We start from the raw sequence: 26,311 nt of genomic DNA, 5'->3' as shown, positions 1-26,311 counted from the left end.
ACAGAGAAGTTTTTTTAAAAACTTCTTAGGGGCGCCTGGGTGGCTCAGTGTGTTAAGCCTCTGCCTTTGACTCAGGTCATGATCTCAGGGTCCTGGGATCGAGCCCCTCTCAAGAGTTCTCAGCAGGGAGAGCCTGCTCAGTAGGGAGCCTGCTTCCCCCTCTCTGCCTGCCTCTCTGCCTACTTGTGATCTCTCTCTCTCTGTCAAATAAATAAATAAAATATTTTTTAAAAAACCAAAACTTTTTAAAGTGAGGCTGCCTGCGTGGTGCAGTCAGTTAAGCATCGGCTCTTGGTTTCCAGACTCTTGATTTCAGCTCAGGTCATGATGTCAGGGTTGGGAGGTGGAGCCCTGCTCAGGCTCTTCACTCAGTGCAGAGTCTGCTCTCCCTTCCTCTCCCCTCTGCCCCTTGCACATTCTTTCTCTAGAATAAATATATAAATCTTAAAAAAACAAACAAACAAACAAAAGACCACCAAACTTTTAAAAGTGAGGCTTCCCAGCAGAGATAGTTCAAATAAATTTAGATTTCCACTAGGAAGCTCTTCAGGACATCAACTTTGATACTACACTTTAAGGTTTGAGGATAAACATTTAGGGATGGTAGATAGACAAGGATAACATTAATTATGATGTAAGTTTTCTTTATAAAATGGTTCTTACCTTATAAATAGCTTGAGTACTGTCTATTTGCCTGCAAGGGAGGGACCCAAAAGTATTATTAATTTTTCTGCCTTTTGCTATTCTATCAATGTATAAAATATTCATTTTCCATTAGAAAAACAAATACACACAGCTTTTCTTTACCTCCTCCCTGTCATTATTTCTCCTTTTCTCTGCTCCCTTTAACTGCTGAATTTCTCTAATGAATCAACTCTACTATCTCTACATCCTCACCTATCATTCATTTAAAAGGTTTAGAGATTTGAAAAAGATTAATTTGAAAAAGATTACTCATGTGCATAATTTTTTCAAAGACTTTATTTACTTATTTGAGAGAGGGAGAGCACAGTGGTAGAGTGAGAGGGAGAAGCAGACTCCCCGCTGAGCAGAGAACCCAATGCAGGACTCCATCCCAGATCTCTGGGATCATGACCCGAGCTGATGGCAGACACTTAACTGACTGAGCCACCCAAGTGCCCCTCATGTGTATAATTTTACAGTAAGTTAGAATTGGACTAGTACTAATGAAAATCATCTCTATTTTGTCTTTTCACACCTCCCTCACTCCACTCTTTTTAACTTTTCCTACTTTGAATCATTCTGATACTTATATCTCTAAATACTGACTTCTTGACTTCCATAATAGTTGATGATATAGATCATTTATATAATCACCTCCTTTTTCTTCTTCCAATATAGTTGTTACTATTTTTCATTACATTATTACTTCCTTTTGTAACTTTATATAATAAACATATATATTATTTCTTGTTCACTCAGTTTTAAATAATTATGTACTATGTCCTTTGACTTAACTTCCTAATAAGGGGTATGTGGTAGTTAACTTGCTGTATCTTTGCATGTCTGGATATATCATTATTCTGTCTTCATATTTGATTATGCCTTTATTTTATCTCCACATTTGACTGATTTATAATTCTGCTGAAAATCAACTTTTGGGTTGCAAATCCTCTCTCTCAGACCTTTAAAGCTATTCATCAGTTGTGTTCTAACATTAAATGTTGTGGATGAGAAGATGTCATTTTCATTTCATTGTTTGCTTTCATTTATTTTGCTGTCTGTATACAGAGATTGGGACTTGTTAATTGGTTTTCCTTGATGCTGGCCCCTGTCACGTGGGATATTTGTCCGGTGGTGCTGACACACAGAAGCCGTCCTAATTTTCCTTTAAAACTGTGTTCAGTTTCTTTACAAATTATCCCCACTTTTTGTCCCCATGAGGTGTGTATACTTGTTTTTGGGCATTGTGTGTGATAGGTGGAGAATGATATTGGGTGGGCATTATATGTTAACTTCTCATTAGTTTGTTTTCAATCTATATCTCTTTCTCTCCATTGTATTTATTTGTCCAAGTTTGGGGTTTCCTTTCTTTGCTTTCCTTCTCCTCTTCCTCTTTCTTCTTTTTTGCTTTAATAGCCACCACTTCTCCATGCTTTCATACAGAAATTTTTCTCTTTTTAATCTACTAAAAATTATTAAAATCTCTTGCTTTCCTGTTCTTTTCATTCCCCAAAATTAATATATTATGCTCTAGGAATTAACATGAAGACCCAAAGTCAGTTGCTGCCTGGAAGGGAAGATTAATCATTAGGACTTGGTGGAAATGAATAAACATTAATTGAATCCCATGGATTTTTCCCCTTCTAGCCCACACTGGTAATCAAAAAGGGAGCAAAAAATGAGTTTGAAGAAAAAGTATACTAAATTACTGCCAGCAATTTGTGTGTTCACAGATAACCTCACTTATTTTTCTGTTCATTTTCCAAAGATACATCAGGTTACTCAATTGCTTATTGAGCATCTAAAATAAAAACAAAACCCATTGGTTCAAACAATATATGGTCTTGTACAACATTTGGAAAATGCACAATACCAAGAAAATGGAAAAATTGAGCAGACGTTACTCCTATTACCATTTTGGTAAATTTCCTTAAGTTTAAATACATCCACATGCATTTTTCTTTTACAACTTTACCCTCTATTTAAAATTTTTTTTTTAATTTTCAATTTTTTAAAAATTTTATTTTATTTAAATTCAATTAATTAACATGTAGTCTATTATTAGTTTCAGAGGTAGAGTTCAGTGATTCATCAGCTGCATGTAACACCCACTGCTCATTACATTGAGTGCCCTCCTTCATGCCTATCACCCAGTTACCCCATCCCTCCACACACCTCCCCTCCAGTGACCTCAGTTTGTTTCCTATAGTTAAGAGTCTCTTATGGTTTGTTTCCCTCTCTGATTTCATCTTATTTTAATTTTTAATTTTAATTTTAATTTTTAAAATTTATTATATAATAATTATAATTATTTTTATTTTTAGAGAAGGAAAGAGAGAGAGTGGAGTGAGGGGCAGAGGGAGAGGGAGAGAGAGAGTCTCAAGTAGGCTCCATGCCCAGTGTAAAGCCTCATATGGGGCTTGAACCCATGGTCCTGATATTATACCTGAACCAAAATTAGAAGTCAGATGCTTAACTGATACCCTCTATTTTTAATTAGAATTATATATTTAGAACTACATTATTAAATAATTTTATAAATTATAATTTTAACAGTTGTATAATATTCCATTATATGGATATATGATAATTCGACTCATCGCCTATTATGGAACTTTAGGAAAATCTAGGTTTTTACTATTAAAAGATACTGTTGCAACAAAATTAACTTTATATTGCTCTTTGTCTACATCCTCGTTACATTTTTTAGGATAATTTTCAAGAACTTAATTTAGTTGACGACAGGCTATGAACCACATGAGGCCTCTAATGTGTACTAACAAGTTTTTCCAGAAACTTTTCACAAAATTATAAGAATTGCTGACTTACCACACTCTTCCCAACTCTAATATTAATTTTCAAAACAATAATCAGCTTTAAAACATTACCAGTTTTGCAAGTGCAAAGTAGAGTTTCACTTATAAATATCTTTGATATTATAAAGTCTCATAAGTAATTTGTAGTAGGGTACATTTTAATTTTTATTGAAAGAGCTAAATCTACTTTTAGAAATTGTAATACATTTAATATTTTCTCATTTTTTTCTTCTCTGTGTTTTTTCTTTCTTTTTTTTTTTTTTAAAGATTTTATTTATTTATTTGACAGACAGAGATCACAAGTAGGCAGAGAGGCAGGCAGAGAGAGAGGAGGAAGCAGGCTCCCCGCTAAGCAGAGAGCCCAATGTGGGGCTCGATCCCAGGACCCTGAGATCATGACCTGAGCCGAAGGCAGAGGCTTTAACCCACTGAGCCACCCAGGCGCCCCTCTGTGTTTTTTTATTCTAACTTATGTTTTCTTTCTTGGAGATTTGAAAGGTATTTATCTACTTTTCATTCTATGACTGATTACCCTGAGTGTTTGAAAATATGTTTATCTATATCTTTAGTACTATAGAAATGAAAGATAAGTATTTGAACTCCTCTTTCTCAACATTAGAGGATGAGGAGATTAGTGTGTTTTTTCTTATTCCAGCTTTTCCTTATCCTCATCATTCCAGCTTCTGTTAACATCCTGGAGTTTTTTAATTTAAAATGACTTAAAAATTACTGTTTTTACTATACTTATCAGCTCTTTAAGGAATTATATTAAGATTTGAATTTAGTTTTTGTTACAACTAACAAAACTAGTTAGTTTTGTTACAATAACAAATGTTATAAAAAAAGTATTACATCAGCCACTTAGATTTTAACTTTATGGTTTCAGGTTTCAGTGTTCATTTTTGAAGGCTTATTAAAAGTATAATTTCTGTACTGGATTTTTATTAAATTAAATGATATCAAATTACATTATATTGTAATTTCCATTCAAGTCTTAGTTAGCTAAAAAATAAGTTCAATTAAAAAAACCAAAAACCTGTGAATGGTTTATATTCTGTGACCATGCAAATATAAGAATGACTTCTTGATTTTTTTTGTGCATATGAATAACAACTTTGGGAGCCAAATTCTTGAGTCAAAAAACTTTTTCTCCTAAAGCCTCTGTTGATATTGCTTCACAGTTTTCTGACACTTAGCAAGAAAGAAGACACCCTGCTGGTTTTTGTACATAATTTGTAGGATTTTTTTTCCTATGCCTTTTTAATTTAGCAATATTATGGAACATCTTGGTGTGGGTGTTTTATCATTATTTTGCCTGATACACTATTTTTCTTTTTAAAGATATTCCTTATTTATTTGAGAGAGAGAGAGGAAGAGAGTGAGCGAGAGAGTACACAAGCAGGGGGAGCTGCAGAGAGCTGCAGGCACTGAACAGGCTTGAGCCACCCTGGTGCCCTGCCTGATACCTTAAATACAAATCTTTGCATATTATTTTTTAATGATTTCTTCTTTAGGTATATTTATAATTCTGATGAGCAATTTATCTTCTCTTTTACTTCTTTATTCCCGTTATTTGAATACCTTCGTCCTTTTCCTCTACATTCTTGGAAAGCTTCTCAGGTTTGTCCTTTATAAGCAAAGATTGTGTTTTTAATCATAGTGCTAAATCTCTATTTTTACTTTCAATGAAAATGTTAATTCTCCTATTGTCATTTTGCTTCCTTGCAGTCTTTATCTCAACCCATTTTAATCTCATGACATTTTTTAATCTCATCATTTCAATTTTTTCTTTTCATAGAGACATGTCTGCTCTGTCATGGTTTCTGATCTGTGAAGGCTACGGAAGGAATTGGCCATGTAATTTCTAGGGACACCTTATTCTCAGGGGTTCAGGAGGAGCTTTTGCAGGTAAGTCTTGCTTGCATGTTTTAATACTGAAGGTTTGAATCTTTGATCACTTTGAACAGGTCTGTTATCTCCCATGTTCTAAGACAGTTTCTCAACCTGGACACTTGACATTTGGCGCTGTCTTTGTTGTCAGGGGCTGTTGTGTACATTGCAGCATGTTTAGCACCCCTGGGCCCTTCCACTGGAGGCCAGTAGCAGGCATGCTACATGCCCCACCCTCTTTAACCCCCTTGTCTCTAGACATTGCTGTATGTCCTCTGGGCATGAAACTGTACCTGCTTGAAAACCAATGCTTTAAAGGAACTTTGCAAAGTTAAACTCAATAAAGAAAGGAAAAAGATTGCTAAGTAGGCTGGAGATAAAAATAAGTAGAGAAATCATGAAAAGACATACTTAAACAAATTTTAAAGCAGCACTTATGTTCACAGAAACAGTTTGGTGTTTCTAAGAATTGCAGTAGGCCATGAATGCTCAAAGGGGTGGATAATTCTGTGACTAATGCTATTAGTCAGATAATTATATGACAGCAAAGACAGCAAGAGCTGAGGAGTAACGGCCAGGCCAGTGTTGCCATCTTTGGTGTGGGACTGACATGGACCTAAAAAACCAAAAGGGCAGTCCCATAGATAAATCAATATTCTGTCCAAGGACATGAGTTCTAAGAGCAAGATAGTATAGTACATTTCAGTGTCTCCAGATACTCTGAAAATTAGGGACTAAAGGAAAGCGGTGGATGCATGTGACTTTTAATGAGCAATGCACATTATAATGAGTCATTTATATCATTTGATACAAGTTAGTGTTTTTTCTAGGCAAACTCTTCGTGTTTTCATAGCAATGTAATCAGAGACTCACCCCATTTGAAATAGCTTTCACCGTCTAGAAAAGAGCTTATTGTTTAAATTCAACCAGACAAACAATATGATGCAACAAATATGATTGCATAATTTTTGGCAAGTATTTTGCATTTCGTCCTTTTAAGTTTAAAGGCAATAATTGGCACAGACTTAATTATACTGACATTTAAATGAATTTGTACCTATATTGGAAGGGGTATATATATCACCCTTTCCCTGTTCCTCTGGAGAGGAGTTGGCCAGGAAAAATTCACTCTCAGTTTTGGAGTCAGTTTCTAGCCAAATCCTCACCAAAGAGCCACACAGTCCTCTTGGTGCTTGGGGAGAGGTGGGGGCTTGAGACCTCTCTATTGAGAGCAAATACAGCCTGTGATGTGCCTTTGGCCTTTCAAAAGACCTGTAATGACTGGACACAGCCTGCATGATGGAAATGACATCTTTTTGTCTTAAAATTGAGAGCTATTTTTCTTAGAATTGCTAGATTCCCGTTGTAATGAAAGACTTCTATTTTGGTTTCGACAGTTGCCAAACATAAGAATTATTCATGAATGAAATACTGTAATTCATGAAACCTCAGAAGATTCTAGGAGAGAACAGAAAGTGACAGGGGAGGGGTGAACTTTCATTCTCCCTGAGAGATTCCTGCAGGCGGAAAGTAAATCCTGAGGCTGAAGGGTTTGGCAGAGTCATTATGTGCAAGGCTCTTCTGATACTACAACTATACTTAGGAGAACATTTTTTATGGATTTTATAGTCTTCAATTTTTTTTAAAAGATTTATTTGTATATTGAGAGGAGTAAGCAAGGAGAGGGGCAGATGGAGACAAGCAGACTCCCCACTGAGTGGGGAGCCCTCACAGGGTTCAATCCTAGGACCCTGAGATTATGACTTAAAACAAAATCAGGAGTCAGATGCTTAGTGTACTGAGCCACCCAGGTGCCCCTAGTCTTTCAATATGTTAAATTAGAGTTATATATATACATAGTTTAAAGAGCCAATTAGTCCTATGAGGTTTCTAGTGAAAATCAGCACTTTTTTCCCTTGCCTCTTCCCCACCTCTTCTCACTCCTGGCGCAACACTTAGCCCTTCTTAGTTCCTTTAAATGCTCTTTCACTCTTTAGAGACTGCAGCCTATATTAATTTTCTGATATTGCCAAAAATGGACCTAGTGGATTTTTCCCCTTTTGTTGAGCTTATTGATTTTATATGATACCCAACAGAAAAAAAATCATAAGGGAAGTTCATGACTTTTTTTTAAAAAATAGTTTTTATTTTGAAACCTACCACCTGGAGAAGTGCTACAACAAAAATTAGCAGATCAACACATTATCATAGAGTGACCACATAAGCAGCATGAAAAATAGAAAATTGTACCTCAGAAACTCCCTTTTGGGTCCCTCTAACTTGTTACCCCTCCCCATCCTCTATATTGGTAGGTGCAGCCAAGATTTCTATTTTTATTAATATCAATTAATAAGTAATGATCTTTATTAATAATTTTCTTGCTTTTAAAAAGATAGCTTTACTCTGATCAAGCATTCCCAAGTACTGCTTATTAGTTTTGCATGGTTTTAAACATATAAAATTTTACAGAATGTCCTTTTCTTTGACTGAATTATTTTTTTTTAAGATTTATTTATTTGACAGACAGAGATCACAAGTAGACAGAGAGGCAGGCACAGAGAGAGGGGGAAGCAGGCTCCCCGCTGAGCGGAGAGCCCGATGTGGGGCTTGATCCCAGGACCCTGGGATCATGACCCGAGCCGAAGGCAGAGGCTTTAACCCACTGAGCCAACCAGGCGCCCCTGACTGAATTATTTTATTTAATATTATGCTTATAAGAGTCATGCATGCATTTTTTATAGCAGTCATTTTCATGACTATACTACAATTTCTATATCCAATCTGTTGAAGGACACTTGAGTGGTTTGCAATTACATCAATAATAATGTTATATCTATTTTCACACATTTCTTAGTGCACATGTGCACGTATTTTTGTAGGTGATAGATTTATTGTATTCATGGCCCTGATTCTTTCCCCCTCCCCGTATCTATAGCCATCCCCATATAACTTTGTGTTGTCCTCTGAAGCTGAATTCTGAAGCTGAATTCAGTCATGAGACTTATTTTCACTACAGGGATTTTAGCAATAGTAGTATAACCAGGACTTAAAAAGCACCTGTGTTATTCAGCTTCCTTGCTCTTGCTTCTGTGCTATCATCATGAGAATACTACAAATTTAGTTTAAAATAAGAAGACTATGGTCTCATTGCCTAACAGAGAGATAGCCATTGTCAAGCTTATGGGTGAACACTGCTAAGACCTAAAGACGAGCCCAGTTGAACCCAGCTACATTCTTGCCTTGTAGACTTATAAGCTAAATCAATGTTTATTATATATCACTGAGGTTTTGTGGTGGTTAATAAACATCTTTTATGGCAACATATAATTAATTATAGTGGAATTGCCAAATTTGCTGTCCTATAAAAAATGTGTGAGAGCTCCAATTTCCTCATATCCTCATCAACATTTAATATTGTCAATAATTTTAATTTTAGCCATTCTGGTGGATAATGGATTAATTTTCATTTCCTTGATGACTAATGAGATTGAGCACCTTTCTGTGTCTGTAGGTCTTGTGGACATATACTTTTGTGAGGTGCCTGCTCAATTTTTTTTATTGCATTATCTTTTTCTTATTTTTTCAGAATTTTTAAAATGTGTTCTATATATGGATATATTGCATAGATATAGAGAGTGGATATGTGTATTGCAAATCTTTTCTTCTAGTCATGGCTTGCATTTTAAAGATCTTAATTTTCTAATGTTCTTGTCAGGTTTTTTTTTATTAATAATATAATCTGAAAAGAATTGGAATCTTTTTCAATTCTCTGCAAGAATACATTCAGATTGGTTTTATTTCTTATGTGTTTGTAGAATTTACTGGTAAAGATACCTATGCTTAGAATTTTTTGTAGAAAAATTCTGAATTTCAGACCCAATTTTTAAAAAAAAGTCTACTCAGATTTTCTATTTCTTCTTGTGTCAATTTTTGTCAGTTGTTTTTGTTACAGGAATTTTAAAATTTCTTCTAATTTTAAAAATTTGTTGGTATAGCTTGTTCACAATATCCTCCTATCATTTTATTACATGCAAGATCTGTAAGAGTGTCTCCTTTTTCTTTTCTGATGTTGTTTATGTGTGCCTTCTTTCTTTTTTCTTGATCAGATCTACTAGGAATGGAACAGTTTTACTGGAATAAGCTTTTTACTTTGTCAATCTTCTTAATATACATTTTCTTTTTCATTCAGTTCTACTTATCTTTATTAATTCTTTCTATCTTATTTAGGTTTAAATGTCTTTTTATCATTATGAATAAGCTAAAGTTTAGGGGAGATTGAGGGAAAAGCTGTAAAGTATATGGATGTATAATGAAAGGGATTCTACTAAATAGAAATATTCCTGTTTTTGGTTCTCCTCCTATCCATTTGAGGCTCAACATAAAAAGGGATATTCCAAGAATTAATTAACCTATGAATTATTTACTTAATGAGAAAATTAGAAGTAAAGATTATTATTAAACTATTATACATTAGCATTTTCAGAAAGAAATACAATTAAATAAGAAGTATTGGAGGGACGCCTGGGTGGCTCAGTTGGTTAAGCAGCTGCCTTCGGCTCAGGTCATGATCCCAGCGTCCTGGGATCGAGTCCCACATCGGGCTCCTTGCTCGGCAGGGAGCCTGCTTCTCCCTCTGCCTCTGCCTGCCATTCTGTCTGCCTGTGCTCGCTCTCTCTCCCTCTCTCTCTCTGATAAATAAAAAATCTTAAAAAAAAAAAAAAAAAAAAGAAGTATTGGAAACATTTTTTCCCCTAAAGAAGGAAAATATGACCTAATCTGTCAGAGGCTGAGAATTGGCTTAAGATGCCATCAGTTAAATACAATTTCATACACATGCACATACCTCTGACTCTTCCATCCCACTTTCTCAGTGTGTTAATTTCTCAGTGTGTTCAAAGAAATATGTCCAAATGGATACACATCTAAACATCTATCTATTATACTGGCTTGTTCTCTTTGGTTTATAACTCAATGTTAACCCAGTCTTTATCTTTCTGACTCTCCCTAGAGTTGTTCTTTGTGCCTTATTTTAAAAGCTTATTAGTAACTTATCCATCACCTTTCTGAAATGCCACCTTTTGGATTCTGAAGGTCATCAGTGATCTCTGGAAGTTTCGTTTTAATAAAGTGTCCAGAATCTACTCCCATTCTTTCCCTTGGTGGCCTCAACACAAAGGGATGGGGATACCAGTACGAGCAGAATACTGCTGTCATCATTGTAATTCCCAGCCCTCTTTCACTGGCTACCAGGTGAAGAAGCTTTTTGGCTTCTCAACCGAATACTCTTCCAGGAAAAAAATGCCAATGTGTAGAAACAAGCAAACAAACAAAAAACATCAAACACTGTAGATCCACAAACATGAAGATATTTGCTCAGACTATTACCACAATAAATGGGGAAATAAATACAAGATAGTTGATATACAGGACAAATTTAACACCTTTAAGGACATAATACAAGTTCTTTAGCTTATTACTTCATCATTTATTGACAGTTGAAACTTTTCCCCATATGTTCTAAAGATCTCCTCTTAAGGGAGAGCCAGCCATTCCTTCTACTACTTTGTTCCTAACTTCTGTTTATTTGCATGGTTATTTATTAACATTAAACTGGGGCCCATTTCTGAGGTAACCTAGAGTGTGAATGCTCAGTTTAGTCTCAGTTGTACCATCTTCATTTAGATGAATTCTAAATGTGTTTTATTTTTTATTTCACACCATTCTGTGATCACTAATAAGGATGTGTGTGTGTGTGTGTGTGTGTGTTTATTTGTTGAATTGTATGCCTTTCCCTAAAATTATTGTAAACTCATTTTATTTCTATTAGCTAGCCTTGATATATTTTCTCTTACAATAAATATAATACTATGCCATACCATACCATATCATACTATACCATACCATACCATGCCATTCCAAATGTCTTTTAATCAATACTGTCCACTTAACAAATGGGTGAAGGTAAAGTTCTGGAAGAAGAAGGTTACGGAAGAATAGCAACAAGAGTATAGGGTTCCTTGAAAAGGAAGATACTTGTCTTTCTCTGAGACAGGAAGAAAGCTTCATTTGTTATTTTTGATGCTCTTATTTGAGAGTCTCATTAGATTAGAACTGAGTTGTGGCTGCAGGCTCCATTCATTTTAACTCCTACCCAAGATAGAGTGGAATCTGACCTTTTCAATTTTAGTAAAAACCTTTTCTGTTCATGTAGTATTTTACCCAGATGACCTCATGGAAGATCCTTTGGGGGTACGTTGTGACTGTTGTCATACTTTCAACAAAGGGTTACTATTTGAAAAATTTAGCAGCAACCCCTGACATCTTTGAAGACATCTAAACTTGTTACTATAAAAAGATCTGCATTTCAAGGCTCTTATGGAAGACTGCCCCATAAAACAAAGCACTCCACGTGAATGTTTCATGACAATGGTAAAATAATGATGTTAAAAGCAATAGCTCATCAGGAAGATAATGAAATTCTGAAGTAAGTGAGAAACATATTATTTTCAGTTAGAAGATGATTACTGAATCATTTTTAACCAGTAAAGAAGTTTGGGGGCACCTCCAGGAAAAGTCATTGATTTATTTCCTTGTGGAATTGTGTAAAGATTCTCTCCCTTTTCCAAACCAGGCTAACAGCTACCATTCTTTTAATACTCTCTTTCTTTTCTTTCCTGAAATCTGACACAATCAACTTTTCCAGATTCTTTACTGAAAGAGATTCCTTTTACTCAATTTGTCCAACATGAAATTGGAGTCAAAAGCTGTCTTAGCAACTACAAGAACATGATTCACTTACCAAAGTGTTTCTTCCACTTGGGTACCTTGAACCAGAAGAAAAGAGCACAAAACCTTTGCTGATTGGACTGAGATGCACTGACTTCTTCAAGTATCTGGCTGGATTCCTCAGGGGAAAGGCTGGGAGTTGCTAAACCAGAAAGGTTATAGTGGTGCTTGAAGGGAGCATAAAAGGCTATGACATGGCTGACATTCTCAACATTTTCAGCAACCGTTTCATGGCTGAAGACAAACTCCTATTCATTTTCTCAAGATCTGGTCATGTTTCCATGACCTCATTTCCTTGAATGACATCATTTTTTCCCCATCACTCAGGCACAAGGACTCTAATGATTACTAAGAGTTGTGGATTCTACCTCTCTAACTTCCATCACTTCACCTTTATTTCCATTAGGACTGCTCTAGAATTTGAAGGTTGCATAACCTCATCCCTGAACTGTACTTCTAACTCTGTGTCTGTCCATATTAATCACTTCCAGCTGGTGTGTCTTTGACCTCTCCTCATGTCAATACATCTAAAACACTGCCACTCTATAATTTTTCTTATTGTTTTTGTGCTCTGCTTAAAAACTTCCAGTGTCTCTCTATTGCTAACAGAATAAAGTAAAAACCCCTTAGCAAGTACTCAAAGCCCTTTGTAATCTGGCTTCATTTTAACAGAGTGCTCCTTTTTAATCTCCCAAATAAATAGTCCACTTTCCTGCACTAGACTATTGTCAATGCTTGAACTTTTTTTTTTTCTTCCACAAGGAAAAGTCTTATCTCTCTTTAAATTATACACATCTCAAGAGTTTCCACAAACGTCATCTTCTCTATATGAAACAGTCTTTAATTCTTCTGGTTGAATGTAGTCTCCCTCTCCATGTTTCTCTCAGAGTTCTTTGAAGTGCCATTACAGCGGTGCTTCTTGGACTTCACTGTGTATCAGATCTCCTGGGATTTTGTTAAAATGCAGATTCAGATTCAGTAATTCTGAAATGAATCTGAGATTCTGCATTTCTAATAAGCTCCCAGTGGATACCCTTGCTGCTGGACCTTGGACCTACTTTGAGGAACTCCAGTGTTTATAGAGGTGCAGCCCTGGTCACCATTTTGCCTGTACTGGAGTCTGCTGGAAGCACAGCTTCCTTCCCATAAGGACTCTCTCTTTCAAAGCCAGCTCTTGGTTATACCTATATCTCACACACTTCCTACTGTGATGCCTTACTGGCAATTCTGGTGAAAGATTCAGCCAATGAAGCAATTGAAAAAAAATCCACATCAAAATCAAGAGTGTGGTTCATCTGAAAATATATTTCCCATTATCTTCAATGGTAGAGGATTCTCTAATACTGCAGAGAGCTTATGACTTGCTGAGTTGGCACTCTTATTCATCATCTGATTTATTGCCCTATCATTCAAGAGACATGTAAAGGAGCTCCTTTGTCTTATAGTACCACTGTATGATCCCCTGAGGGATTTCATAGGCTAGCCTGATGCCCCCTTTACTGTTTCTGTTTGTCTCTACATTAAATGCCTCAGGTAGCATTGCAAATGGCAAGATTTTATTCTTTTTGATGGATGAGTCATATTCCATTGTATATATACCACATCTTTTTTATCTATTCATTTTTAATCCACTAAAAAAGTTCTTTGAAAATTATCTTTAAGTTTAAAAATGTAAATGACATAAATATTGGAAATTGATCACAAGAATGGCAATAATGGCATTGCAAATAACAAAATTTATAAGAAACTAAGTAAAATGGTGTAAAGATACTAAATTACACATGATGACTCCGTAAATCATATGAAATTAAAATTTGGTATTGTAATAACTTGCATATTTTTTTAAATTTTTTTTTAAAGACTTTATTTATTTATTTGTCAGAGAGAGAGAGAGAGAGATCACAAGTAGGCTGAGAGGCAGGCAGAGGCAGAGGGAGAAGCAGGTTCCCTGCCGAGCAAGGAGCCCAATGTGGGATCATGACCTGAGCCGAAGGCAGCCGCTTAACCAACTGAGCCACCCAGGTGTCCCAACTTGCATATTTTTAAACTTAGAAGATATTTTACATAATATATTGTTGGTAATATTAAAATTGTATTAAAATTTTGCTGGCAATATGCACTTACAGAAATTTTAGTAATACTGTCAATCATCTTTATTTTGTTAAATTCAAGTAAATTTATATTTAATATGTTTTAATAAAAAGTAAGTATAATTTTGTATGTATATAAAAAAAGATTATATCCCAAATGGCTGAGTCTACTGGAATTTCAATGGCTGGATCTGTGAGTGTGGCAGGATGCTACTACAATGGTTCTCAATGATCCCCACCTCCTGGTTATTCATGTCCGTTTTGTAATCCTCTCCCTTTGGGTGTGCCTGGACCTAGTAACTTGCTCCTAATGAATAAATATGGCAAATGTGAATAGGTACCCCTTCTGACATTAGGAAAAATATTGTCATTTCTATCTTGCTTGCAAACTTTCTCTCTTTCTTTGGCTTTCTTACTTGCACACTTTGATGAAGCAAATTGCTGTGTTGGGCAGGGCTCATGGCAAGGAATTGAGGGTAGTCTCTTACTGACAGCCAGTGAAACTGAAGCCTTCAGTCCAACAACCAGTGAGGTACTGAATCCTGCCAACACCCACAAGAGTGACTTTGGCAGTGGATCTTTACATAGCCAAGCTATAAGATGAAGGCTGCCCTGTTTCTCACCTTGGCTGCAGCCTTGTCAGACACCTGATCCAGAGAATTGAATTAAGATGCATCTGGATTTTTGAACTACAGAAACTGTGAGATAATAAATATTTGTGGTTTTAAGCCACTAAGTTTCAAAGTGATTTGTTATGCAGCAATAACTAGTTAATATAGTGGGTCTCATTCCTTATGCATTTATAATTGATCTCTTTATCAATAATGTTCATTATGCTTTTTCATTGATATCCAAATTTCCACCTTGGAACTCCATAATAATAATAAAATACATTTAAAAGCTTGTTATGCTAAACACTGGCTGAAAGGTAAAAGTGACATACAAGCATACTTCAGAGGTATTGCAGTTTTGATTCCAGACTACTGCAATAAAGTGAATATCATAGGGAAAAAATGAGTTAAATAAATTTTTTGGCTTCCCAGTGATTTAAATGTTAACACCATAGTGTAGTCTATTAAGTGTGGAATAGCATTATGCCTAAAAAATGTATATACCTTAATTAAAATTATTTTATAGCTAAAAATGCTATCGTTTGAACTTCTAACAAATTGTAATCTTTTTGCTGGTGGCTGGTCTTGCCTCTCAGTGTTGATGGCTGCTGAATGATCAGTTGCTGAAAGTGGTTGCTGAATGGCTGTGGGAAATTCTTAAATTAAGACTGTAATAAAGTTTCCCACCTCAACTGACTCTTCTTTCCATGAACAATTTCTCTGTAACTTGCAATGCTGTTTAATAGCATTTTGCCCCCAGTAGAACTTCTTTCAAAATTGGGATCAGTTCTCTCAAACCCTGTCACTGCTTTATCAATTAGGTTTATGTGATATTCTAAATCTCTTGCTGTCATCTCAGCAATTTTAACATCTTCCCTAGAAGTAGTTTCCTTTTCAAGAAACTACTTTCTTTGCTCATCCATAGGAAACAATTCATCTGTTAAAGTTTTACCATGTGATTGCAGTAATTCAGTCACATCTTCAAGCTCCAATTATAATTCTAGTTTTCTTGCTATTTCTACCACATCTGTGGTTCCTTCTTCCACTGAAGCCTTGGACCTCTCAGAGTTTTCCATGAGGGTTGTAATCAACCAAACTCTTATTAGTGTTGGTATTTTTGACCTTTCCCCATGAATTGTGGATGTTCTTAATAGCATCTAGAATGGTAAATCCTTTCCTTAAAGGTTTTTAATTTACTTCGCCCAGACCTATCAGAGGAATCACTAACTAGGGCAGCTATAACCTTGTGAAATTTATTTCTTAAATAATAAATTTAAAAGTCAATATTGTTGTGTCTCAGGGAATAAGGAGGTCCAAAGAGAGGAAGAGAGATGGGGAAAAGCTGATTGGTGGAGCAGTCAGAACACATACCTTTAGTTACGTGTTCAACAGTTAAGTTTACTGTCTTATATGGGTATGGTTCATGGAACCCAAAATAATTACAATAGTAATGTCAAAGACAGTTGATCACAGATCACCATAACAAATATAATAATAACAATGAGAAAGTTCAAAATATTGTGAGAAATTACCAAAATGTGACTTTTGAACATGATCCAAGCAAATGCTGTAAGAAAAATGTTCTGGTACATGTGCTTGATTCAGGGTTGCCAAAACCCTCCGATTTGTTAAAAAAAAAAAAAATTAAACAAAAGAGAAAGAAAAATAAAACGAAAAGAAAAAAGAAAAAAAGAAAAGCACAATAAAATAAGTTATGGCTGCAAATGAATTAAATATCCAGAAAGATGCCACTTTCTAGTCTTTGTTAAATCTGAAGATACAGAAAAGAAAAATGGATGAATCTGTGAGATTTCTGAATGGATACTTGTACTGCACAAGTAGGCCCCTGGATATGAGAAGACGGCATAGAGAAGACTAAAGGCTGAGATAGAGGATACTTTTCATGAGACACATTCATAGCAAAGCTGATATTCAAAATTGATATATGAACCACTGAGTCTTATTTCTGTACCCAGGGTTATATTTTTGTTAAATAAACTATTGCTTTTTGGAACACTATGATGCCTCTTCAATATAGCTGAGGCCAAATTTCCTTGAAATTTCTATTAAAATGCAAACTATTGCTAATATATCCAAGACTTCTCAACAATATTATTCAGCTGAAGTCTTTTCATACCAGACTCCAATCCAGTCAGAATACATTTGACTGCTACCTATGTCCCAAGGAAATCTTATTCAAGTCAACATTAAATAAGAATAGAGGTTGCCTGGGTCGCTCAGTTGATTAAGTGTCTGCCTTCAGCAGAGGTCATGATCCCAGGGTCCCTGCTCAGTGAGGAGTTTGCTCTTCCCTCTTCCTTTGCCCCTCTCCCCTGTTTGTGCATGCATGGGTCCTCTCTCTCTCTCTCTCTCTTGCTCACTCACAAATCAGTAAGTAAAATCTTAAAAAAAAAAAGAATAGAAGTCACTGCCAATTCTGACCTAAATATCCAGTGAATATCAGGAATGCTAATATACTGTCATTTTTTGGTATTCTAGGAAAATGTATAAAGGTGATGTGGTAGGATTTCACAAATAATCCTCTCTATGTTTCAGTCCATGCATCTTAAAACTGCTTAAATGGTGTTAAACTTCTCTTGGATATAGAGAAAAAGGCAATTAGAGAGGTATTCTTGAGGTCACTTGGGTCAGCTACAGAGCGACGCAGTTGTTGATAAAAAGTGAAAATCTGTGCTTATAGGACTGGTCTCTCAGGCCCTAGGAGGCCATCTTCTCAATTTGTTATAATGGGTCACATATAGGCCCTCCTTGTCTGCATTTTTTACTTCTTTATTGACCATCCATGGGATTTGTTATTTGATTTAGACTTGCTTAGGATATTTCTTGTATGCCTTTATTTAAGGGTCTCAGTTCTCACACCTTAATGCAATTCATCCTTTGTCTCCCATTTTTATTTGGTTGGGAGAGACCATTATCAGATTCTTACCAGTGTGGGTCATGCCCAGCACTGATGTATGCTTCTAATCATGGATTTTTTTTTTTTACCTCTCTGGCAATAGGGACCAAGCCTTGGAGTGAATAAGGTATGTGGAAAATAGTTACAAGGTATCTCACCAATCATGAGGCAGGGTCTAACTCTTGAAAGAAATGCAGACGCTATAATGAAATCAGGAGACGTAGCCCTCCTCTCTCGTCTTTACAAGCTTAGGGATTAACTAAGAACTCAGTGCTTGTGTAATGGTCTAAAAGCAGTACCAGTTTCACATTCTAATAAATCAATGTTGTGTGCCTTAAACATGGACGCTTTTTTTTTTTTTTCCTTTTGGAAGTGTGGAAGTGGGAGTGCACCATAGTAATAGAAGGCTAAGTGTACCAGTCTTATCTTTGCAACCTATTTTCTCACCACAACCCTGAGATAACATACCGCACCAACTTAATCCTCAGTCTCATGAAGGACAAAACTAGTTGAAATCACATGAATGTAATGACAATCAGTCAAGACAAGCTGCTACTCGGGGCTTCTCACATTGTGCTCCAGGCACTTTCAATAGACTGTTCTCACCGTATCTGCTATCACTTTCTATGCATTAAAGCAGGAACTGAGAGATAAGATGCTCAACCCTGTAAGGATTGCTTCTTGCAGGATAGGACAAAATCCAAATATACTTAAAGGGTATTGGACTGGATATCAGGAGCCCTGGATTTGTCTTGGCTTTATTGCCAGTCACCTGGATGATTTTTGAGGGGTCATTCAAATTCACTGGGTCTGTAAAATAATTTGGATGACCTTAAAGGTTTTTCTCAGTTCTAAGGGTCCTTAAAACTCTGAAGAGGTTTCAAATAGCTTGTCTGCATCTTAAACAACATTAGCATTCTGGTAAGTGTTCTGGGCAAAGAATTGATGGATTTTACATTCTGAGATCACAGGTCCTGGAGGAGACAGCACACATTCAAACTGTCAGCAGCAACCTGATTACAAACCCACTAACAGCTGTGGCATTCTTGCTGCCCGCTGGCATTGCAGCCTGCAGGAAGGCTTCTTTGCCCCGGAGAGAAATGGCCACGAGAGTCACAAAGGATGCTCCGTGTCGATGGTTCTGTCCAAGAAACAGAATTCAGTGAACTCTTACTGAAACCAGATTAGCTTCTGGAGTTAATTGCAAAATGGAAATGGTACCGGCTCTTTTTTGGTCACATATATACAACCGAGTGAGATAAAAAACACTAGGCATGTGTAAGAGATACCTTTTCAGGCTCTCTTTGGCTACAGAAAGTTGCAGGGAAGAACAAGTTAGTAACTTTTGTTTTTCAAGTTTGAGCACACGCAGTGTGATAGAAAATTGCTTCATAGCTCTTCATAATGAAATGTGATTTATAAGTTGCCCATCAGATTCCTCTCTGATTCTCAGGGTGGGTGTTATTCTTACTTGTTCTAGACTTCTCTCCGTAATTTAGTGAGCTTTGGCCAGTGGGGCTCAGTCAGGAGGGGGGAGGTTGGGGGAGACATGAGGATTAAGTACTAAACAATTAAAGTGAACCAGGTGGTGGATATTAGAGAGGGCACAGATTGCATGGAGCACTGGGTGTGGTGCAAAAACAAGGAATACTGTTATGCTGAAAAAAAAAATCAAAAAAAGAAAAAAAAAGTGAAAAGAAGGTGACCATTTTCATGAGATAATACAAAAAGGCCATGGTAAGGTGCTGAGGTAATATATTTTATGAAACAAGGTATACATATTTTATGAAACAAGGACCAGTTTTGTTCTCTTTTAAAATTTGGTACTCTGGGAAAGAATGTTGAAATAAGTAGTCAAATAGCCAAAGCAGAGTTCCTTCACAGTCTTTACAAGAATTGTGTCCCAATGGTAGGTAAGGACATGACAGCTTCCCTTTGCTTTGGTGAGACTGAGCACGTGTCTATGAATCACATGGGCATGGAGGCTGTTAGGGCTGTTGTTTTGACCTGTCTGTACAAGGACTGGTTCACTTGGATCTTATTTGTATAGGTGGCCCAGGAATATCCTATGAAGAATCCACACTAAGGAAAGAAAAGTTGATACACAAAAATTTGGTTCAAGAGCAGTGGACCAGGACAGAGGAGAAGGTGGTTTTATGGACTGTGTTCAGCTTGAGTCCTTGGAAGAGAAGGTTTTATAAAAGCAACAGTAAAAAAAAAACTAGTTAATACTAAAAAAACCCACAACTCTTTCATTAAATTCTCTAGATTTTAAAAATTAAGATTATTTTTAAGATTTATTATTATTTTTAAGATAAGATTTAAGATTTATTTTAATATCAATTTGAGGTTTACAGAAAAATTGAGCAGAACATGCAAAGATTTCCTATGTACTCTCTGCCCCCTCACATGCATAACCTCCACATTATCAATATCCCCCACCAAAGTGGCACATTTGTTACAATCGATGAATCTATGTTGATACATCATATTAACCCAAAGTCCATAATTCACATTAAGATTCATTTTTAGTGTTGTATGTTCTATGGATTTGGACAAATGTATGAGGAAATATATCCATTATTATAGTATTATAGAGAGTATTTCCATTGCCCTAAAATGCTGATATATATAACATATTTAATTTTTTTACTGAATTTAGTTGACACACAATCTTACATTAATTTCAGGTGTACATTGTAGTGATTGGACAATTTTATACATTATGCTACGCTCACTACAAGTGTAGTTACTATCTGTTATCATACAACACTGTTACAATATCATTGACTACATTCCTTATGCTATGTCTTTATTCCCATACATACTCATTCCACAACTGGAAGACCGTATCTCCCATTCCCCTCCAACCATTTTGTCCAGATCCCCACCTCCTCCCCTCTGCCAACCATCAGTTTGTTCTCTGTATGTACTGGTCTGTTTTGCTTAAAGTTGCTGATATTTTAAAGGTACTTGGTCTCATTGTTTCAGATCCCATGGAAGATGGCACAAATATCAAAAGGTATAATTGAACCATGGTGAAGCACACCCCGTAACACAGTCAGGCTGATACACAATTGGAATAGCAAAGAAATAATGTAGGACGTATACTTGTTGCAACCGTACCGGCCATGTCAGCCACTGGCTTCAGCAAGGGGCCTGCAGGAATGCAGACTGGAAAGCAGTTAAATGGTGTCCCTGACATGTAGGCCCAAGAAACTGCTTCATGTACCACAGGGAAGACACCCTCTAGGGACTCCCAGAGCAATCTGAGAGGGCTAGTCACAGAAATGCTCTTTGGGTTACACAAAACTCTTTGGGTTACCCTAACTGCTCTGGTTACATAAGCAAAGAACAGATAGCCTTTATGCAAGTTTATGAAATATTTCCTCCCTGCTGCCATAATCCTGTTGCTTTTTTCAGCAACATAATAAAATGGTTTTAATGAAACCAATAAAAATGATTCCCCCTGCAAAGGCTGGTGATTCTCAGTTTGCAACATAAGGCCTTGCAGTTTTGGGTTACTGAGTAAGGGAATTAATCGGTGTTATGTTAGATGCAAGGAGATTCCCCAGTGTTCTGTGATAGAAGCATATTAAGAACCACAAATAAAAATAGCAGCATAATTAAAATATAATGTGAACTCTAAAAAGGTCAAACCTCAGCCTATTCCATCATCCGGCCTGAGGCCTCTGGACAAGAGGAGTGTCAAAATTTTGTTTCTTGAAAAAAATCTTATTTTGACATTTTAAATTAAATGCAGGTAATGTTTGTGGAATTAGCACCACTTTGAAATAATAAGAACGTGATTTTTGTGGAATGATCACCACTTTGAATTAATAAGAACTATGCTACTTTGATTTGCTTCTTCCCTGAATATTTTATTTTTTTCACCTGGCAGATCCACATTATGTTCCTGGCACCTGGGCATTCACCTAGTGCCAGTGGCTTTTGGGGGTTCTGGGGCCATTCAAAGGGAATGTATTAGGTGCTTTTGTGAATGACATGACATAGTGTCACTACTTTACGGAATGTAGTCTGGATTCTGTTAAAACTTGGCTTGCAAATTTCACAGGATTTATTGGTCCCAATATTAGAATATCTTCTTTTATCTCTTCTCAGTTTGATCTGCTTCTTCTTATCAGTGCTGCACATAGTGGGCAAGAGGAGGAGCCCCTGATGCTTGCCTGGGTTAGGCATCTTGTCTTGTTGGATGTATCATGATTGACATTGCCAGTGAGTTCAGCATTCTGCATTTCTCCCTATTTTTTTAACTGAGGCATGAACTACATAAATGGAAGTATACAGCTGACTGAATTTTTATGTTTTTATGCACGCACCATGTAACTACTACCCAGATTAAGATAAAGAACATTTCCAGGAAGTTTCCTCATGCTACTTGCTGGTTAATACCATGGTCCCAGAGGTAATCATTATTTGGACTTCTCCGCATACAGAATGTATTCCTTTGTATCTGACTTCTTTTAGAGTCATGTCTGTAAGATTTATCCAGGTTGGTGCATATATTAGTCATTTGACTTTTTTTATTACTGTACCATATTTCACTGTACAAATCCACTATGTTTTACTTATTTATTCTCCCATTCATGGATTGTCTCAGTTTATGACTTTTATGATAAACCTACTCTGAACATCTGTCTTTTTGGTGGACATAAGCACACACTTGTCTTTGGTACATAGCTAACACAAGGACTGCTAGATTATAGGACAGGAAGGGGTTTAGTTTACTAATTACTGAGTTTCCAAAGTGTTTGAAACTTTTAATTGATTCCTATTATCAGCAACATTTAGTATTTTTCTTTAATTTTTAAAAAAATGATTTTATTTATTTATTTGACACAGAGAGAGTACAAGTAGGCAGAGCGGCAGGCAGAAAAGAGAGGGAGAAGCAGGCTCCCTGGCAAGCAGGGAGCCTGAAGCAGGGCTCAATCCCAGGACCCTGGGATCCTGACCTGAACTGCTCAACTGGCTGAGCCACCCAGGCGCCCCTTTCTTTAATTTTTAATTGTAAAGAAATTATAGGTTCCCAGGAAGTTGCAAAATTGTGCGGAGGAAGAGCTTTAACTAGATTCCCTCAGCATTTACATCTTATCTGACCATATTACAATATTGTAAGCAGGAGACTGACATTGATGCAGTGTGTGGTATAGTTTCATATCATCTTATCACATAGGTTTGTTTGTATAACCAACATCCCAGTTAAGATACGGAACAATTCCATCACCATAAAGTTCTCCCTTGTGCTTTTTTTTTTTTAAAGATTTTATTTATTTATTTGACAGAGAGATCACAAGTAGTCAGAGAGGTAGGCAGAGAGAGAGAGGAGGAAGCAGGCTCTTTGCAGAGCAGAGCCCGATGTGGGACTCGATCCCAGGACTCTGAGATCATGACCTGAGTCGAAGGCAGAGGCTTAACCCACTGAGCCACCCAGGTGCCCCTGTGCTGTCTTTTTATAGTCACACCCAACCAACATTTTTTTCCTCCAGCATTCCTAATTCTTGGTACCCTCTAACCTGTTCTCCTACTCTACAGTGACAAATCACTGTAAGAATGGGATATAAATGGAATCACACTGTAGCGACTTTTTGAGATTAGCTTTTTTCACTCAGGATAATGCCTTTGAGATGCACCCAATTTATTGCACATAACAACAGTGGTTCCTTTTTATTGTGGAATAGCATTCTGTGACATGAAATGACCTTAGGTTCTAGGGCATTTTTCCAGTGGAGGGCAGAAGCTGTGGTTGCTCATGATTAATGTAGTCTGACTGGGCAATTTTCATCAGAAACATATAAAAGTCATGATAAATGAGCAAAAGATAATGATGGCAACCAGAATATACTCACGTGAAGGAAGGTGTCTAGCAATCTTTCATTGAGTTGTGTACAGTGTTTTCATCAAGAAATAGGTCTGGGTCTACTTGCTATTTGAGTCCCTTTAATCAAATGTTTTTGACATTTTCTAGAAATAAAGATAAAGAAAGAACAATGGAGACAGATTCCCTTTACAGGAACTGGAGTCCCTGAGGGAACTTGAGATGTTTGAAGGAGAATTACTAAGAACTAGAACTGATTTTCGAAAACATAGTCAGAACTTAGTCATACAACTAATGCTGTTCCTCCCTAGATAATTATCTTGGAAACTATACAATTATTCCAATGATAATGCCTTATTTAAAAAGAATTTCTAGACCCATTATTTTAGAATTGTTTTTGGAGTCTGTAATGTTTACTTGAAAATCCTGGCCAGTTACCTTTTTTGAGTGTGACTAATATTTTAAGTGACACAAGCCAAATAGAACTAAGTCTGATGAACATGTTGTGGGTCAAACTAGGAATACTGGTTTTGATGCTAAACAAGATTTAATAACAAACAAATTACATTGGATTTTCTTGTTGCTTATAAGTTGTTTTCTGATAGCAGATCCAAGAAAAAAATCCAAACCTGTTTTGAGCAGTAGCAGCACTTGAATAAGTGTCTCTCAAGGTGTCCACTGTGAAAAAGGCAGCACAGACTTGGATGAGTAAGTTCTGGTATATTCACCCCAAAAATCCAGATTTATTATTTTTCATTAACGTTATCACTTCTAGTCTAATTTTATGGTTTTCTCATGTTCTTCATTTCTATATAGGATATATATAAATTAATATTTTATACCTATGTTATATTTTTAACTTTTAAAAGTATTTAATTCTTACTAACTTCTAAATCTTCACAATAAGGTCACAAATATATTATTTCATAAACATTCAGTTTAGAAATGAAAAATTGAAATTACAGAGAATTTAAGGGACTTAAAAAAAAGGCATAGTAAGTGCTAAATGCAAGAACTGTCGTAAAAATTTGTGGGTTTTTGGTCACAGTGCAGAGATAGTCCTTTTCATGATGTGGTATCAGAAATAGTAGAAGGCAGCTATTTTTTTTAAAGATGTGTAGATCTATGCTGTCTTGGTGATCACAGCTTTGTAGTAAATCTTGGAATCAGGTAATGTGATGCCCCCGGCTTTGTTTTTCTTTTTCAGCATTTCCTTAGCAATTCAGGGTCTTCTCTGGTTCCATACAAATTTTAGGATTGTTTGTTCCAGCACTTTGAAAAATGCGGGTGGAATTTTGATCGGGATAGCATTGAAAGCATAGATTGCTCTGGGCAGTGTAGACATTTTAACAATGTTTATTCTTCCAATCCATGAGCGTAGAATGGTCTTCCATCTTTTTGTGTCTTCTTCAATTTCTTTCCTGAGTGTTCTCTAGTTCCTTTAGTATAGATCCTTTACATCTTTGGTTAGGTTTATTCCCAGGTATCTTATGGTTCTTGGTGCTCTAGTAAATGGAATCGATTCTCTAATTTCCTTTTCTGTATTTTCATTGTTCGTGTATAAGAAAGCAGCTGATTTCTGTGCATTGATTTTGTATCCTACCACATCACTGAATTGCTATATGAGTTCTAGTAGTTTGAGGGTGGAGTCTTTTGGGTTTTCCATATAAAGTATCATGTCATCTGTGAAGAGAGAGAGTTTGACTTCTTCTTTGCCAATTTGAATACGTTTTATTTCTTTTTGATGTTTGATTGCTATTGCTAGGACTTCTAGTACTATGTCGAACATGAGTGGTGAGAGTGGAGATCCTTGTTGTGTTCTTGATCTCAGTGGGAAGGCTGACAGTTTTTCCCCATTGAGAATAATATTTGCTGTGGGTTTTTCATAGATAGATTTTATGAAATTGAGGAATGTTCCCTCTATCCCTATACTTTGAAGACTTTTAATCAGGAAAGGATGGCACCAAAACAGACACATAGACCAATGGAACAGAGTTGAGAGTCTAGACATAGACCCTCAGCTCTATGGTCAACTAATCTTCAACAAAGCAGAAAAAAATATCTGGAAAACAGTCTCTTCAATAAATGGTGCTGGGAAAATTGGACGGCTATATATAGAAGAATGAAATTCGACCATTCTCTCACACCATACACAAAGATAAACTTGAAATGGATAAAAGATCTCAGTGAGAGGCAAGAATCTATCAAAATCCTAAAGGAGAACATAGGCAGTAACCTCTTTGACGCAGTCATAGCAACTTCTTTCAAGATATATCTCCAAAGGCAAAGGAAACAAAAGTGAAAGTGAACTTTTGGTACTTCATCAAGATCAAAAGCTTCTGCACAGCAAAGGAAATAGTCAACAAAACAAAGAGGCAACCCACGGAATGGGAGAAGATATTCGCAAATGACACTACAGACAATGGGCTGATACCCAAGATCTATAAAGAACTCCTCAAACTCAACACCCAAATAACAGATAATCACATCAAAAAATAAGCAGAAGACATGAACAGACACTTCTCCAATGAAGACTTACAAATGGCTAATAGACTCATGAAAAAATATTCATCATCATTAGCCATCAGGGAGATTCAAATCAAAACCACTTTGAGATACCACCTTACACCAGTTAGAATGGCCAAAATTAACAGGACAGTTAACAACAAGTGTTGGAGAGG

The sequence above is a fragment of the Enhydra lutris genome, unplaced genomic scaffold, assembly GCF_002288905.1.
Source record: "Enhydra lutris kenyoni isolate GAN:26980312 unplaced genomic scaffold, ASM228890v2 scaffoldscaffold63, whole genome shotgun sequence".
In the NCBI taxonomy this organism is placed as follows: Eukaryota; Metazoa; Chordata; class Mammalia; order Carnivora; family Mustelidae; genus Enhydra; species Enhydra lutris.
Note: the sequence above shows the minus strand (reverse complement) of the source record.